Source organism: Dama dama, chromosome 8 (genome assembly GCF_033118175.1).
Source record: "Dama dama isolate Ldn47 chromosome 8, ASM3311817v1, whole genome shotgun sequence".
Taxonomy (NCBI): domain Eukaryota; kingdom Metazoa; phylum Chordata; class Mammalia; order Artiodactyla; family Cervidae; genus Dama; species Dama dama.
This window is the reverse complement of record NC_083688.1, coordinates 61,801,022-61,817,318: the sequence shown is the minus strand read 5'-3', so window position 1 is coordinate 61,817,318 and position 16,297 is coordinate 61,801,022.

The window sequence follows — 16,297 nt, the reverse complement described above, 5'->3', positions numbered from 1 at the left end:
GGTCAAAAATGAGATGAGCATGAAACGGTCTGAAAAATAGGAGCAAGAAACGGTGATAAAAAACATGAAGAGCCTGAAAAGGTGTGAAAAATATGAAGAGCTTCAGAGGTGTCAAAAATGAGATGAGCATGAAACGGTCTGAAAAATAGGAGGAGCATGAAGTCGTGATCAAAAACATGAAGTACCTGAAATAGTGTGAAATATATGAGGAGCCTGAAACGGTCTGAGAAATAGGAGGAAATGAAGTGGTGTTGAAAAAGATGAAGAGCCTGAAAAGGTGTGAAAAATATGAAGAGCTTCAAAAGGTGTCAAAAATATGAGGATCATGAAATGATGTGAAAAATATGAGGAACATGAAACGGTCTGAAAAATAGGAGGAGCATGAAACGGTGTTCAGAAACATGAAGAGCCTGAAAAGGTGTGAAAAATATAAAGAGCTTCAAAGTGTGACAAAAATATGAGGAGCATGAAACGGTCTGAAAAATAGGAGGAGCTTGAAGTGGTGTTGAAAAACACGACGAGCCTGAAAAGGTGTGAAATATATGAAGAGCTTCAAAAGGTGTGAAATACATGAGGAGCACGAAACGGTCTGAAAAATAGGAGGAGCATGAAGCGGTGTTCAAAAACATGAACAGCTTGAAAAGGGGTGAAAAATATGAAGAGTTTCAAAAGGTGTCAAAAATAGGAACAGAATGAAACTGTCTGAAATAAAGGAGGAGCATGAAGCGGTGTTCAAAAACATGAAGAGCTTAAAAAATGTGAAAAATATGAAGAGCTTCAAAAGGCGTCAAAAATACGAGGAGCATGAAACGGTCAGAAAAAGAGGAGGAGCATGAAGCAGTGTTCAAAAACATGAAGAGCTAGAAAAGGTGTGAAATATATGAAGAGCTTAAAAGGTGAAAAAATAAGAACAGAATGAAACTGTCTGAAATAAAGGAGGAGCATGAAGCAGTGTTGAAAAACATGAAGAGCCTGAAAAGGTGTGAAAAATATGAAGAGCTTCAAAAGGTGTCAAAATATGAGGAGCAAGAAACCGTCTGAAAAATAGGAGGAGCAGGAAACGGTCTGAAAAATAGGAGGAGCATGAATCGGTGTTGAAAACATGAAGAGCATGAAAAGGTGTCAAAAATATGAAGAGCTTCAAATTGTGTCAAAAATATGAGGAGCAAGAAACCGTCTGAAAAATAGGAGAAACATGAAGCGGTGTTGAAATACATGAAGAGCATGTAAAGGTGTCAAAAATATGAAGAGCTTCAAAGGGGGTGAAAAATATGAAGAGCTTCAAAAGCTGTCAAAAATGAGATGAGCATGAAACGGTCTGAAATATAGGAGGAGCATGAAGTGGTGTTGAAAAAAAAGAAGAGCCTGTAAAGGTGTGAAATATATGAAGAGCTTCAAAAGGTGTCAAAATATGTGGAGATGAAGCGGTCTGAAAAATAGGAGGATCAAGAAACGGTGTTGAAAAACATGAAGAGCCTGAAAACGTGTAAAATATGAAGAGCTACAAAAGGTGTCAAAAATGAGATGAGCATGAAACCGTCTGAAAAATAGGAGGAGAGAGAAGCGGTGTTCAAAAACATGAAGAGCCTGAAAAGGTGTGAAAAATATGAAGAGATTCAAAAGGTGTGAAAAATATGAGGAGCATGAAACGGTCTGAAAAATACGAGGAGCATGAAGCGGTGTTGAAAATCATGAAGAGCCTGAAAAGGCGTGAAAAATATGAACGTCTTCAAAAGATGTGAAATATATGAAGAGCTTCTAAAGGTGTCAAAAACATGAGGAGCATGAAACGGTCTGAAAAATAGGAGGAACATGAAGCGGTGTTCAAAAACATGAAGAGCCTGAAAAGGTGAAAAAAATATGAAGAGTTTCAAAAGGTGTGAAATACATGAGGAGCATGAAACTTTCTAAAAAATAGGAAGAGCATGAAGCCCTGTTCAAAAACATGACAGCCTGAAAAGGTGAGAAAAATAAAAAGAGATTCAAAAGGTGTGAAAAATATGAGGAGCATGATACGGTCGAAAAAATAGGAGGAGCATGAAGCGGAGTTCAAAAATATGAAGAGCCTGAAAAGGTGTGAAAAATATGAAGAGCCTTCAAAGGTGTCAAAAATATGAGGAGTATGAAACGGTATGATAAATAGCAGGAGCATGAAGCGGTGTTGAAAAACATGAAGAGTCTGAAATCGTTTGAAAATTATGAAGAGCTTCAAAAATGTTAAAAATATGAAGAGCTTCAAAAGGTGTAAAAAATATGAAGAGCTTCAAAAGGTGTCAGAAATTAGATGAGCATGAAACGGTCTAAAAAATAGGAGGAGCAACAAGTAGTGTTGAAAAAAATGAAGAGCCTGAAAAGGTGTGAAAAATATGAAGAGCTTCAAAAGGTGTGAAAAATATGAGGAGCATGATACGTTCTGAAAAATAGGAGGAGCACGAAGCGGTGTTCAAAAACATGAAGAGCCTGAAAAGTTGTGAAAAATATGCAAAGCTTCAAAAGGTGTCAAAAATCAGAGGAGCATGAAACGGTCTGAAAAATAGGAGGAGCATGAAGTCGTGTTCAAAAATATGAAGAGCCTGAAAAGGTGTGAAAAATATGAAGAGCTTCAAAAGGTGTGTAATATATGAGGAACATGATACGGTCTAAAAAATAGGAGGAGCATGAAGCGGTGTTGAAAAACATGAAGAGCCAGTAAAGGAGTGAAATATATGAAGAGCTTCAAAAGGTGTCAGAAATATGAAGAGCTTCAACAGGTGTCAAAAATGAGATGAGCATGAAATGGTCTGAAAAAAAGGAGGAGCATGAAGTGGTGTTGATAAACAAGAAGAGCATGAAAAGTTGTGAAATATATGAAGAGCTTCAAAAGGTGTCAAAAATATGAGGAGTATGAAACGGTCTGAAAACGAAGAGGAGCATGAAGGGGTGTTCAAAAACATGAAGAGCCTGAAAACGTGTAAAATATGAAGAGCTACAAAAGGTGTCAAAAATGAGATGAGCATGAAACCGTCTGAAAAATAGGAGGAGAGAGAAGCGGTGTTCAAAAACATGAAGAGCCTGAAAAGGTGTGAAAAATATGAAGAGATTCAAAAGGTGTGAAAAATATGAGGAGCATGAAACGGTCTGAAAAATACGAGGAGCATGAAGCGGTGTTGAAAATCATGAAGAGCCTGAAAAGGCGTGAAAAATATGAACGTCTTCAAAAGATGTGAAATATATGAAGAGCTTCTAAAGGTGTCAAAAACATGAGGAGCATGAAACGGTCTGAAAAATAGGAGGAACATGAAGCGGTGTTCAAAAACATGAAGAGCCTGAAAAGGTGAAAAAAATATGAAGAGTTTCAAAAGGTGTGAAATACATGAGGAGCATGAAACTTTCTAAAAAATAGGAAGAGCATGAAGCCCTGTTCAAAAACATGACAGCCTGAAAAGGTGAGAAAAATAAAAAGAGATTCAAAAGGTGTGAAAAATATGAGGAGCATGATACGGTCGAAAAAATAGGAGGAGCATGAAGCGGAGTTCAAAAATATGAAGAGCCTGAAAAGGTGTGAAAAATATGAAGAGCCTTCAAAGGTGTCAAAAATATGAGGAGTATGAAACGGTATGATAAATAGCAGGAGCATGAAGCGGTGTTGAAAAACATGAAGAGTCTGAAATCGTTTGAAAATTATGAAGAGCTTCAAAAATGTTAAAAATATGAAGAGCTTCAAAAGGTGTAAAAAATATGAAGAGCTTCAAAAGGTGTCAGAAATTAGATGAGCATGAAACGGTCTAAAAAATAGGAGGAGCAACAAGTAGTGTTGAAAAAAATGAAGAGCCTGAAAAGGTGTGAAAAATATGAAGAGCTTCAAAAGGTGTGAAAAATATGAGGAGCATGATACGTTCTGAAAAATAGGAGGAGCACGAAGCGGTGTTCAAAAACATGAAGAGCCTGAAAAGTTGTGAAAAATATGCAAAGCTTCAAAAGGTGTCAAAAATCAGAGGAGCATGAAACGGTCTGAAAAATAGGAGGAGCATGAAGTCGTGTTCAAAAATATGAAGAGCCTGAAAAGGTGTGAAAAATATGAAGAGCTTCAAAAGGTGTGTAATATATGAGGAACATGATACGGTCTAAAAAATAGGAGGAGCATGAAGCGGTGTTGAAAAACATGAAGAGCCAGTAAAGGAGTGAAATATATGAAGAGCTTCAAAAGGTGTCAGAAATATGAAGAGCTTCAACAGGTGTCAAAAATGAGATGAGCATGAAATGGTCTGAAAAAAAGGAGGAGCATGAAGTGGTGTTGATAAACAAGAAGAGCATGAAAAGTTGTGAAATATATGAAGAGCTTCAAAAGGTGTCAAAAATATGAGGAGTATGAAACGGTCTGAAAACGAAGAGGAGCATGAAGGGGTGTTCAAAAACATGAAGAGCCTGAAAAGCTGTGAAAAATATGAAGAGCTTCTAAAGGTGTCAAAAATATGAGAAGTATGAAACGTTCTGAAAAATAGGAGGAGCATGAAGCGGTTTTGAAAAACATGAAGAGCCTGAAAACGTGTGAAAAATATGAAGAGCTACAAAAGGTGTCAAAAATATGAGGAGCATGAAACAGTCTGAAAAATAGGAGGAGAATGAAGCACTGTTGAAAAACATGAAGAGCCTGAAAAGGTGAGAAAAAAATGAAGAGTTTCAAAACGTGTCGAAAATATGAGGAGCATGAAACGGTCTGAAATAGGAGGAGCATGAAATGGTGTTGAGAGACATGAAGAGCCTGAAAAGGTTTGAAAAAATATGAAGAGTTTCAAAAGGTGTCAAAATTATGGGGAGCATTAAACGTTCGAAACATAGAGGAGCATGAAGTGGTGTTGAAAAATATGAAGAGCCAGAAAAGCTGTGAAAAATATGAAGAGCTCCAAAAGGTGTGGAAAATATGAGGAGCATGGAACGTTCTGAAAAATAGGAGGAGCATGAAACGATGTTCAAAAACCTGAAGAGCCTGAAATGCTGTGAAATATATGAAGAGCTTCAAAAGGTGTCAAAAATATGAGGAGCATGAAACTGTCTGAAAAATATGAAGAGTTTCAATAGTTGTCAAAATATGAGGAGCATGAAATGGTGTTCAAAAACATGAAGAGCCTGAAAAGGTGTTAAAATATGAAGAGCTTCAAATGGTGTCAAAAATATGAGGAGCATGAAACGGTCTGAAAAATAGGAGGAGCATGAAGTGATGTTCAAAAACATGAAGAGCCTTAAAAGGTGTGAAAAATATGAAGAGCTTTAAAGGTGTGAAAATTATGAGGAGCATGAAACCGTCTGAAAAATAGGAGGAGCATGACACGGTGTTGAAAAACATGAAGAGCCTTAACATGTGTGAAAAATATGAAGAGTTTAAAGGTGTGAAAAATATGAGGAGCATGAAACCGTCTGAAAAATAGGAGGAGCATCACACGGTGTTGAAAAACATGAAGATCATGAAAAGGTGTGAAAAATATGAAGAGATTCAAAAGCTGTCAAAAATATGAGGAGCCTGAAACGGTCTGAGAAATAGGAGGAAATGAAGTGGTGTTGAAAAAGATGAAGAGCCTGAAAAGGTGTGAAAAATATGAAGAGCTTCAAAAGGTGTCAAAAATATGAGGATCATGAAATGATGTGAAAAATATGAGGAACATGAAACGGTCTGAAAAATAGGAGGAGCATGAAACGGTGTTCAGAAACATGAAGAGCCTGAAAAGGTGTGAAAAATATAAAGAGATTCAAAGTGTGACAAAAATATGAGGAGCATGAAACGGTCTGAAAAATAGGAGGAGCTTGAAGTGGTGTTGAAAAACACGACGAGCCTGAAAAGGTGTGAAATATATGAAGAACTTCAAAAGGTGTGAAATACATGAGGAGCACGAAACGGTCTGAAAAAAAGGAGGAGCATGAAGCGGTGTTCAAAAACATGAACAGCTTGAAAAGGGGTGAAAAATATGAAGAGTTTCAAAAGGTGTCAAAAATAGGAACAGAATGAAACTGTCTGAAATAAAGGAGGAGCATGAAGCGGTGTTCAAAAACATGAAGAGCTTAAAAAATGTGAAAAATATGAAGAGCTTCAAAAGGCGTCAAAAATACGAGGAGCATGAAACGGTCAGAAGAAGAGGAGGAGCATGAAGCAGTGTTCAAAAACATGAAGAGCTAGAAAAGGTGTGAAATATATGAAGAGCTTAAAAGGTGAAAAAATAGGAACAGAATGAAACTGTCTGAAATAAAGGAGGAGCATGAAGCAGTGTTGAAAAACATGAAGAGCCTGAAAAGGTGTGAAAAATATGAAGAGCTTCAAAAGGTGTCAAAATATGAGGAGCAAGAAACCGTCTGAAAAATAGGAGGAGCATGAAACGGTCTGAAAAATAGGAGGAGCATGAATCGGTGTTGAAAACATGAAGAGCATGAAAAGGTGTCAAAAATATGAAGAGCTTCAAAATGTGTAAAAAATATGAGGAGCAAGAAACCGTCTGAAAAATAGGAGAAACATGAAGCGGTGTTGAAATACATGAAGAGCATGAAAAGGTGTCAAAAATATGAAGAGCTTCAAAGGGGGTGAAAAATATGAAGAGCTTCAAAAGCTGTCAAAAATGAGATGAGCATGAACCGGTCTGAAATATAGGAGGAGCATGAAGTGGTGTTGAAAAAAAAGAAGAGCCTGTAAAGGTGTGAAATATATGAAGAGCTTCAAAAGGTGTCAAAATATGTGGAGAATGAAGCGGTCTGAAAAATAGGAGGATCAAGAAACGGTGTTGAAAAACATGAAGAGCCTGAAAACGTGTAAAATATGAAGAGCTACAAAAGGTGTCAAAAATGAGATGAGCATGAAACGGTCTGAAAAATAGGAGGAGAGAGAAGCGGTGTTCAAAAACATGAAGAGCCTGAAAAGGTGTGAAAAATATGAAGAGATTCAAAAGGTGTGAAAAATATGAGGAGCATGAAACGGTCTGACAAATACGAGGAGCATGAAGCGGTGTTGAAAATCATGAAGAGCCTGAAAAGGCGTGAAAAATATGAACGACTTCAAAAGATGTGAAATATATGAAGAGCTTCAAAAGGTGTCAAAAAGATGAGGAGCATGAAACGGTCTGAAAAATAGGAGGAACATGAAGCGGTGTTCAAAAACATGAAGAGCCTGAAAAGGTGAAAAAAATATGAAGAGTTTCAAAAGGTGTGAAATACATGAGGAGCATGAAACTTTCTAAAAAATAGGAAGAGCATGAAGCCCTGTTCAAAAACATGACAGCCTGAAAAGGTGAGAAAAATAAAAAGAGATTCAAAAGGTGTGAAAAATATGAGGAGCATGATACGGTCGAAAAAATAGGAGGAGCATGAAGCAGAGTTCAAAAATATGAAGAGCCTGAAAAGGTGTGAAAAATATGAAGAGCCTTCAAAGGTGTCAAAAATATGAGGAGTATGAAACGGTATGATAAATAGCAGGAGCATGAAGCGGTGTTGAAAAACATGAAGAGTCTGAAATCGTTTGAAAATTATGAAGAGCTTCAAAAATGTTAAAAATATGAAGAGCTTCAAAAGGTGTAAAAAATATGAAGAGCTTCAAAAGGTGTCAGAAATTAGATGAGCATGAAACGGTCTAAAAAATAGGAGGAGCAACAAGTAGTGTTGAAAAAAATGAAGAGCCTGAAAAGGTGTGAAAAATATGAAGAGCTTCAAAAGGTGTGAAAAATATGAGGAGCATGATACGTTCTGAAAAATAGGAGGAGCACGAAGCGGTGTTCAAAAATATGAAGAGCCTGAAAAGTTGTGAAAAATATGCAAAGCTTCAAAAGGTGTCAAAAATCAGAGGAGCATGAAACGGTCTGAAAAATAGGAGGAGCATGAAGTCGTGTTCAAAAATATGAAGAGCCTGAAAAGGTGTGAAAAATATGAAGAGCTTCAAAAGGTGTATAATATATGAGGAACATGATACGGTCTAAAAAATAGGAGGAGCATGAAGCGGTGTTGAAAAACATGAAGAGCCAGTAAAGGAGTGAAATATATGAAGAGCTTCAAAAGGTGTGAGAAATATGAAGAGCTTCAACAGGTGTCAAAAATGAGATGAGCATGAAATGGTCTGAAAAACAGGAGGAGCATGAAGTGGTGTTGATAAACAAGAAGAGCATGAAAAGTTGTGAAATATATGAAGAGCTTCAAAAGGTGTCAAAAATATGAGGAGTATGAAACGGTCTGAAAACGAAGAGGAGCATGAAGGGGTGTTCAAAAACATGAAGAGCCTGAAAAGTTGTGAAAAATCTGAAGAGCTTCTAAAGGTGTCAAAAATATGAGAAGTATGAAACGTTCTGAAAAATAGGAGGAGCATGAAGCGGTTTTGAAAAACATGAAGAGCCTGAAAACGTGTGAAAAATATGAAGAGCTTCAAAAGGTGTCAAAAATATGAGGAGCATGAAACAGTCTGAAAAATAGGAGGAGAATGAAGCACTGTTGAAAAACATGAAGAGCCTGAAAAGGTGAGAAAAAAATGAAGAGTTTCAAAACGTGTCGAAAATATGAGGAGCATGAAACGGTCTGAAATAGGAGGAGCATGAAATGGTGTTGAGAGACATGAAGAGCCTGAAAAGGTTTGAAAAAATATGAAGAGTTTCAAAAGGTGTCAAAATTATGGGGAGCATTAAACGTTCGAAACATAGAGGAGCATGAAGTGGTGTTGAAAAATATGAAGAGCCAGAAAAGCTGTGAAAAATATGAAGAGCTCCAAAAGGTGTGGAAAATATGAGGAGCATGGAACGTTCTGAAAAATAGGAGGAGCATGAAACGATGTTCAAAAACCTGAAGAGCCTGAAATGCTGTGAAATATATGAAGAGCTTCAAAAGGTGTCAAAAATATGAGGAGCATGAAACTGTCTGAAAAATATGAAGAGTTTCAATAGTTGTCAAAATATGAGGAGCATGAAATGGTGTTCAAAAACATGAAGAGCCTGAAAAGGTGTTAAAATATGAAGAGCTTCAAATGGTGTCAAAAATATGAGGAGCATGAAACGGTCTGAAAAATAGGAGGAGCATGAAGTGATGTTCAAAAACATGAAGAGCCTTAAAAGGTGTGAAAAATATGAAGAGCTTTAAAGGTGTGAAAATTATGAGGAGCATGAAACCGTCTGAAAAATAGGAGGAGCATGACACGGTGTTGAAAAACATGAAGAGCCTTAACATGTGTGAAAAATATGAAGAGTTTAAAGGTGTGAAAAATATGAGGAGCATGAAACCGTCTGAAAAATAGGAGGAGCATCACACGGTGTTGAAAAACATGAAGATCATGAAAAGGTGTGAAAAATATGAAGAGATTCAAAAGCTGTCAAAAATATGAGGAGCCTGAAACGGTCTGAGAAATAGGAGGAAATGAAGTGGTGTTGAAAAAGATGAAGAGCCTGAAAAGGTGTGAAAAATATGAAGAGCTTCAAAAGGTGTCAAAAATATGAGGATCATGAAATGATGTGAAAAAATATGAGGAACATGAAACGGTCTGAAAAATAGGAGGAGCATGAAACGGTGTTCAGAAACATGAAGAGCCTGAAAAGGTGTGAAAAATATAAAGAGATTCAAAGTGTGACAAAAATATGAGGAGCATGAAACGGTCTGAAAAATAGGAGGAGCTTGAAGTGGTGTTGAAAAACACGACGAGCCTGAAAAGGTGTGAAATATATGAAGAACTTCAAAAGGTGTGAAATACATGAGGAGCACGAAACGGTCTGAAAAAAAGGAGGAGCATGAAGCGGTGTTCAAAAACATGAACAGCTTGAAAAGGGGTGAAAAATATGAAGAGTTTCAAAAGGTGTCAAAAATAGGAACAGAATGAAACTGTCTGAAATAAAGGAGGAGCATGAAGCGGTGTTCAAAAACATGAAGAGCTTAAAAAATGTGAAAGATATGAAGAGCTTCAAAAGGCGTCAAAAATACGAGGAGCATGAAACGGTCAGAAGAAGAGGAGGAGCATGAAGCAGTGTTCAAAAACATGAAGAGCTAGAAAAGGTGTGAAATATATGAAGAGCTTAAAAGGTGTCAAAAATAGGAACAGAATGAAACTGTCTGAAATAAAGGAGGAGCATGAAGCAGTGTTGAAAAACATGAAGAGCCTGAAAAGGTGTGAAAAATATGAAGAGCTTCAAAAGGTGTCAAAATATGAGGAGCAAGAAACCGTCTGAAAAATAGGAGGAGCATGAAACTGTCTGAAAAATAGGAGGAGCATGAATCGGTGTTGAAAACATGAAGAGCATGAAAAGGTGTCAAAAATATGAAGAGCTTCAAAGGGGGTGAAAAATATGAAGAGCTTCAAAAGCTGTCAAAAATGAGATGAGCATGAAACGGTCTGAAATATAGGAGGAGCATGAAGTGGTGTTGAAAAAAAAGAAGAGCCTGTAAGGGTGTGAAATATATGAAGAGCTTCAAAAGGTGTCAAAATATGTGGAGAATGAAGCGGTCTGAAAAATAGGAGGATCAAGAAACGGTGTTGAAAAACATGAAGAGCCTGAAAACGTGTAAACTATGAAGAGCTACAAAAGGTGTCAAAAATGAGATGAGCATGAAACGGTCTGAAAAATAGGAGGAGAGAGAAGCGGTGTTCAAAAACATGAAGAGCCTGAAAAGGTGTGAAAAATATGAAGAGATTCAAAAGGTGTGAAAAATATGAGGAGCATGAAACGGTCTGAAAAATAGAAGCAGCATGAAACTGTGTTGAAAAAAAATGAAGAGCTTGAAAATGTGTGAAATATATGAAGAGCTTCAAAAGGTGTCAAAAATGAGATGAGAATGAAAAGGTCTGAAAAATAAAGGAGCATGAAATGGTGATCAAAACGTGAAGAGCCTGAAAAGGTGTGAAAAATATGAAGAGCTTCAAAAGGTGTAAAATACATGAGGAGCATGAAACGGTCTGAAATAGAGGAGGAGCATGAAGCGGTGTTGAAAAACATGAGGAGCCTGAGAACTTGTGAAAAATATGTAGAGCTTCAAAAGGTGTCAAAAATGAGATGAGCATGAAACGGTCTGAAATATAGGAGGAGCATGAAGTGGTGTTGAAAAAAATAAAGAGCCTGAAAAGGTGTGAAATATATGAAGAGCTTCAAAAGGTGTGAAAAATGGGAGGAGAAAGAAACTTTCTGAAATAAAGGAGGAGCATGAAGCGGTGTTGAAAAACATGAAGAGCCTGAAATGGTGTGAAAAATATGAAGAGCTTCAAAAGGTGTCAAAAATATGAGGAGCATGAAACGGTCTGAAAAATAGGAGGAGCATGAATCGGTGTTCAAAAACATGAAGAGCATTAAAAGGTGTTAAAAATGTATAGAGCTTTAAAAGACGTCAAAAATATGAGGAGCATGAAACGGTCTGAAAAAAGGAGGGGCATGACGCGGTGTTGAAAAACATGAAGAGCCTGAAAATGTCTCTAAAATATGAAGAGCTTCAAAACGTGTCAAAACTATGAGGAGCATGAAACGGTCAGAAAAATAGGAGGAGCATGAAGCGGTGTTCAAAAACATGAAGAGCCTGAAAAGGTGAAAAAAATATGAAGAGTTTCAAAAGGTGTGAAATACATGAGGAGCATGAAACTTTCTAAAAAATAGGAAGAGCATGAAGCCCTGTTCAAAAACATGACAGCCTGAAAAGGTGAGAAAAATAAAAAGAGATTCAAAAGGTGTGAAAAATATGAGGAGCATGATACGGTCGAAAAAATAGGAGGAGCATGAAGCGGAGTTCAAAAATATGAAGAGCCTGAAAAGGTGTGAAAAATATGAAGAGCCTTCAAAGGTGTCAAAAATATGAGGAGTATGAAACGGTATGATAAATAGCAGGAGCATGAAGCGGTGTTGAAAAACATGAAGAGTCTGAAATCGTTTGAAAATTATGAAGAGCTTCAAAAATGTTAAAAATATGAAGAGCTTCAAAAGGTGTAAAAAATATGAAGAGCTTCAAAAGGTGTCAGAAATTAGATGAGCATGAAACGGTCTAAAAAATAGGAGGAGCAACAAGTAGTGTTGAAAAAAATGAAGAGCCTGAAAAGGTGTGAAAAATATGAAGAGCTTCAAAAGGTGTGAAAAATATGAGGAGCATGATACGTTCTGAAAAATAGGAGGAGCACGAAGCGGTGTTCAAAAACATGAAGAGCCTGAAAAGTTGTGAAAAATATGCAAAGCTTCAAAAGGTGTCAAAAATCAGAGGAGCATGAAACGGTCTGAAAAATAGGAGGAGCATGAAGTCGTGTTCAAAAATATGAAGAGCCTGAAAAGGTGTGAAAAATATGAAGAGCTTCAAAAGGTGTGTAATATATGAGGAACATGATACGGTCTAAAAAATAGGAGGAGCATGAAGCGGTGTTGAAAAACATGAAGAGCCAGTAAAGGAGTGAAATATATGAAGAGCTTCAAAAGGTGTCAGAAATATGAAGAGCTTCAACAGGTGTCAAAAATGAGATGAGCATGAAATGGTCTGAAAAAAAGGAGGAGCATGAAGTGGTGTTGATAAACAAGAAGAGCATGAAAAGTTGTGAAATATATGAAGAGCTTCAAAAGGTGTCAAAAATATGAGGAGTATGAAACGGTCTGAAAACGAAGAGGAGCATGAAGGGGTGTTCAAAAACATGAAGAGCCTGAAAACGTGTAAAATATGAAGAGCTACAAAAGGTGTCAAAAATGAGATGAGCATGAAACCGTCTGAAAAATAGGAGGAGAGAGAAGCGGTGTTCAAAAACATGAAGAGCCTGAAAAGGTGTGAAAAATATGAAGAGATTCAAAAGGTGTGAAAAATATGAGGAGCATGAAACGGTCTGAAAAATACGAGGAGCATGAAGCGGTGTTGAAAATCATGAAGAGCCTGAAAAGGCGTGAAAAATATGAACGTCTTCAAAAGATGTGAAATATATGAAGAGCTTCTAAAGGTGTCAAAAACATGAGGAGCATGAAACGGTCTGAAAAATAGGAGGAACATGAAGCGGTGTTCAAAAACATGAAGAGCCTGAAAAGGTGAAAAAAATATGAAGAGTTTCAAAAGGTGTGAAATACATGAGGAGCATGAAACTTTCTAAAAAATAGGAAGAGCATGAAGCCCTGTTCAAAAACATGACAGCCTGAAAAGGTGAGAAAAATAAAAAGAGATTCAAAAGGTGTGAAAAATATGAGGAGCATGATACGGTCGAAAAAATAGGAGGAGCATGAAGCGGAGTTCAAAAATATGAAGAGCCTGAAAAGGTGTGAAAAATATGAAGAGCCTTCAAAGGTGTCAAAAATATGAGGAGTATGAAACGGTATGATAAATAGCAGGAGCATGAAGCGGTGTTGAAAAACATGAAGAGTCTGAAATCGTTTGAAAATTATGAAGAGCTTCAAAAATGTTAAAAATATGAAGAGCTTCAAAAGGTGTAAAAAATATGAAGAGCTTCAAAAGGTGTCAGAAATTAGATGAGCATGAAACGGTCTAAAAAATAGGAGGAGCAACAAGTAGTGTTGAAAAAAATGAAGAGCCTGAAAAGGTGTGAAAAATATGAAGAGCTTCAAAAGGTGTGAAAAATATGAGGAGCATGATACGTTCTGAAAAATAGGAGGAGCACGAAGCGGTGTTCAAAAACATGAAGAGCCTGAAAAGTTGTGAAAAATATGCAAAGCTTCAAAAGGTGTCAAAAATCAGAGGAGCATGAAACGGTCTGAAAAATAGGAGGAGCATGAAGTCGTGTTCAAAAATATGAAGAGCCTGAAAAGGTGTGAAAAATATGAAGAGCTTCAAAAGGTGTGTAATATATGAGGAACATGATACGGTCTAAAAAATAGGAGGAGCATGAAGCGGTGTTGAAAAACATGAAGAGCCAGTAAAGGAGTGAAATATATGAAGAGCTTCAAAAGGTGTCAGAAATATGAAGAGCTTCAACAGGTGTCAAAAATGAGATGAGCATGAAATGGTCTGAAAAAAAGGAGGAGCATGAAGTGGTGTTGATAAACAAGAAGAGCATGAAAAGTTGTGAAATATATGAAGAGCTTCAAAAGGTGTCAAAAATATGAGGAGTATGAAACGGTCTGAAAACGAAGAGGAGCATGAAGGGGTGTTCAAAAACATGAAGAGCCTGAAAAGCTGTGAAAAATATGAAGAGCTTCTAAAGGTGTCAAAAATATGAGAAGTATGAAACGTTCTGAAAAATAGGAGGAGCATGAAGCGGTTTTGAAAAACATGAAGAGCCTGAAAACGTGTGAAAAATATGAAGAGCTACAAAAGGTGTCAAAAATATGAGGAGCATGAAACAGTCTGAAAAATAGGAGGAGAATGAAGCACTGTTGAAAAACATGAAGAGCCTGAAAAGGTGAGAAAAAAATGAAGAGTTTCAAAACGTGTCGAAAATATGAGGAGCATGAAACGGTCTGAAATAGGAGGAGCATGAAATGGTGTTGAGAGACATGAAGAGCCTGAAAAGGTTTGAAAAAATATGAAGAGTTTCAAAAGGTGTCAAAATTATGGGGAGCATTAAACGTTCGAAACATAGAGGAGCATGAAGTGGTGTTGAAAAATATGAAGAGCCAGAAAAGCTGTGAAAAATATGAAGAGCTCCAAAAGGTGTGGAAAATATGAGGAGCATGGAACGTTCTGAAAAATAGGAGGAGCATGAAACGATGTTCAAAAACCTGAAGAGCCTGAAATGCTGTGAAATATATGAAGAGCTTCAAAAGGTGTCAAAAATATGAGGAGCATGAAACTGTCTGAAAAATATGAAGAGTTTCAATAGTTGTCAAAATATGAGGAGCATGAAATGGTGTTCAAAAACATGAAGAGCCTGAAAAGGTGTTAAAATATGAAGAGCTTCAAATGGTGTCAAAAATATGAGGAGCATGAAACGGTCTGAAAAATAGGAGGAGCATGAAGTGATGTTCAAAAACATGAAGAGCCTTAAAAGGTGTGAAAAATATGAAGAGCTTTAAAGGTGTGAAAATTATGAGGAGCATGAAACCGTCTGAAAAATAGGAGGAGCATGACACGGTGTTGAAAAACATGAAGAGCCTTAACATGTGTGAAAAATATGAAGAGTTTAAAGGTGTGAAAAATATGAGGAGCATGAAACCGTCTGAAAAATAGGAGGAGCATCACACGGTGTTGAAAAACATGAAGATCATGAAAAGGTGTGAAAAATATGAAGAGATTCAAAAGCTGTCAAAAATATGAGGAGCCTGAAACGGTCTGAGAAATAGGAGGAAATGAAGTGGTGTTGAAAAAGATGAAGAGCCTGAAAAGGTGTGAAAAATATGAAGAGCTTCAAAAGGTGTCAAAAATATGAGGATCATGAAATGATGTGAAAAATATGAGGAACATGAAACGGTCTGAAAAATAGGAGGAGCATGAAACGGTGTTCAGAAACATGAAGAGCCTGAAAAGGTGTGAAAAATATAAAGAGATTCAAAGTGTGACAAAAATATGAGGAGCATGAAACGGTCTGAAAAATAGGAGGAGCTTGAAGTGGTGTTGAAAAACACGACGAGCCTGAAAAGGTGTGAAATATATGAAGAACTTCAAAAGGTGTGAAATACATGAGGAGCACGAAACGGTCTGAAAAAAAGGAGGAGCATGAAGCGGTGTTCAAAAACATGAACAGCTTGAAAAGGGGTGAAAAATATGAAGAGTTTCAAAAGGTGTCAAAAATAGGAACAGAATGAAACTGTCTGAAATAAAGGAGGAGCATGAAGCGGTGTTCAAAAACATGAAGAGCTTAAAAAATGTGAAAAATATGAAGAGCTTCAAAAGGCGTCAAAAATACGAGGAGCATGAAACGGTCAGAAGAAGAGGAGGAGCATGAAGCAGTGTTCAAAAACATGAAGAGCTAGAAAAGGTGTGAAATATATGAAGAGCTTAAAAGGTGAAAAAATAGGAACAGAATGAAACTGTCTGAAATAAAGGAGGAGCATGAAGCAGTGTTGAAAAACATGAAGAGCCTGAAAAGGTGTGAAAAATATGAAGAGCTTCAAAAGGTGTCAAAATATGAGGAGCAAGAAACCGTCTGAAAAATAGGAGGAGCATGAAACGGTCTGAAAAATAGGAGGAGCATGAATCGGTGTTGAAAACATGAAGAGCATGAAAAGGTGTCAAAAATATGAAGAGCTTCAAAATGTGTAAAAAATATGAGGAGCAAGAAACCGTCTGAAAAATAGGAGAAACATGAAGCGGTGTTGAAATACATGAAGAGCATGAAAAGGTGTCAAAAATATGAAGAGCTTCAAAGGGGGTGAAAAATATGAAGAGCTTCAAAAGCTGTCAAAAATGAGATGAGCATGAACCGGTCTGAAATATAGGAGGAGCATGAAGTGGTGTTGAAAAAAAAGAAGAGCCTGTA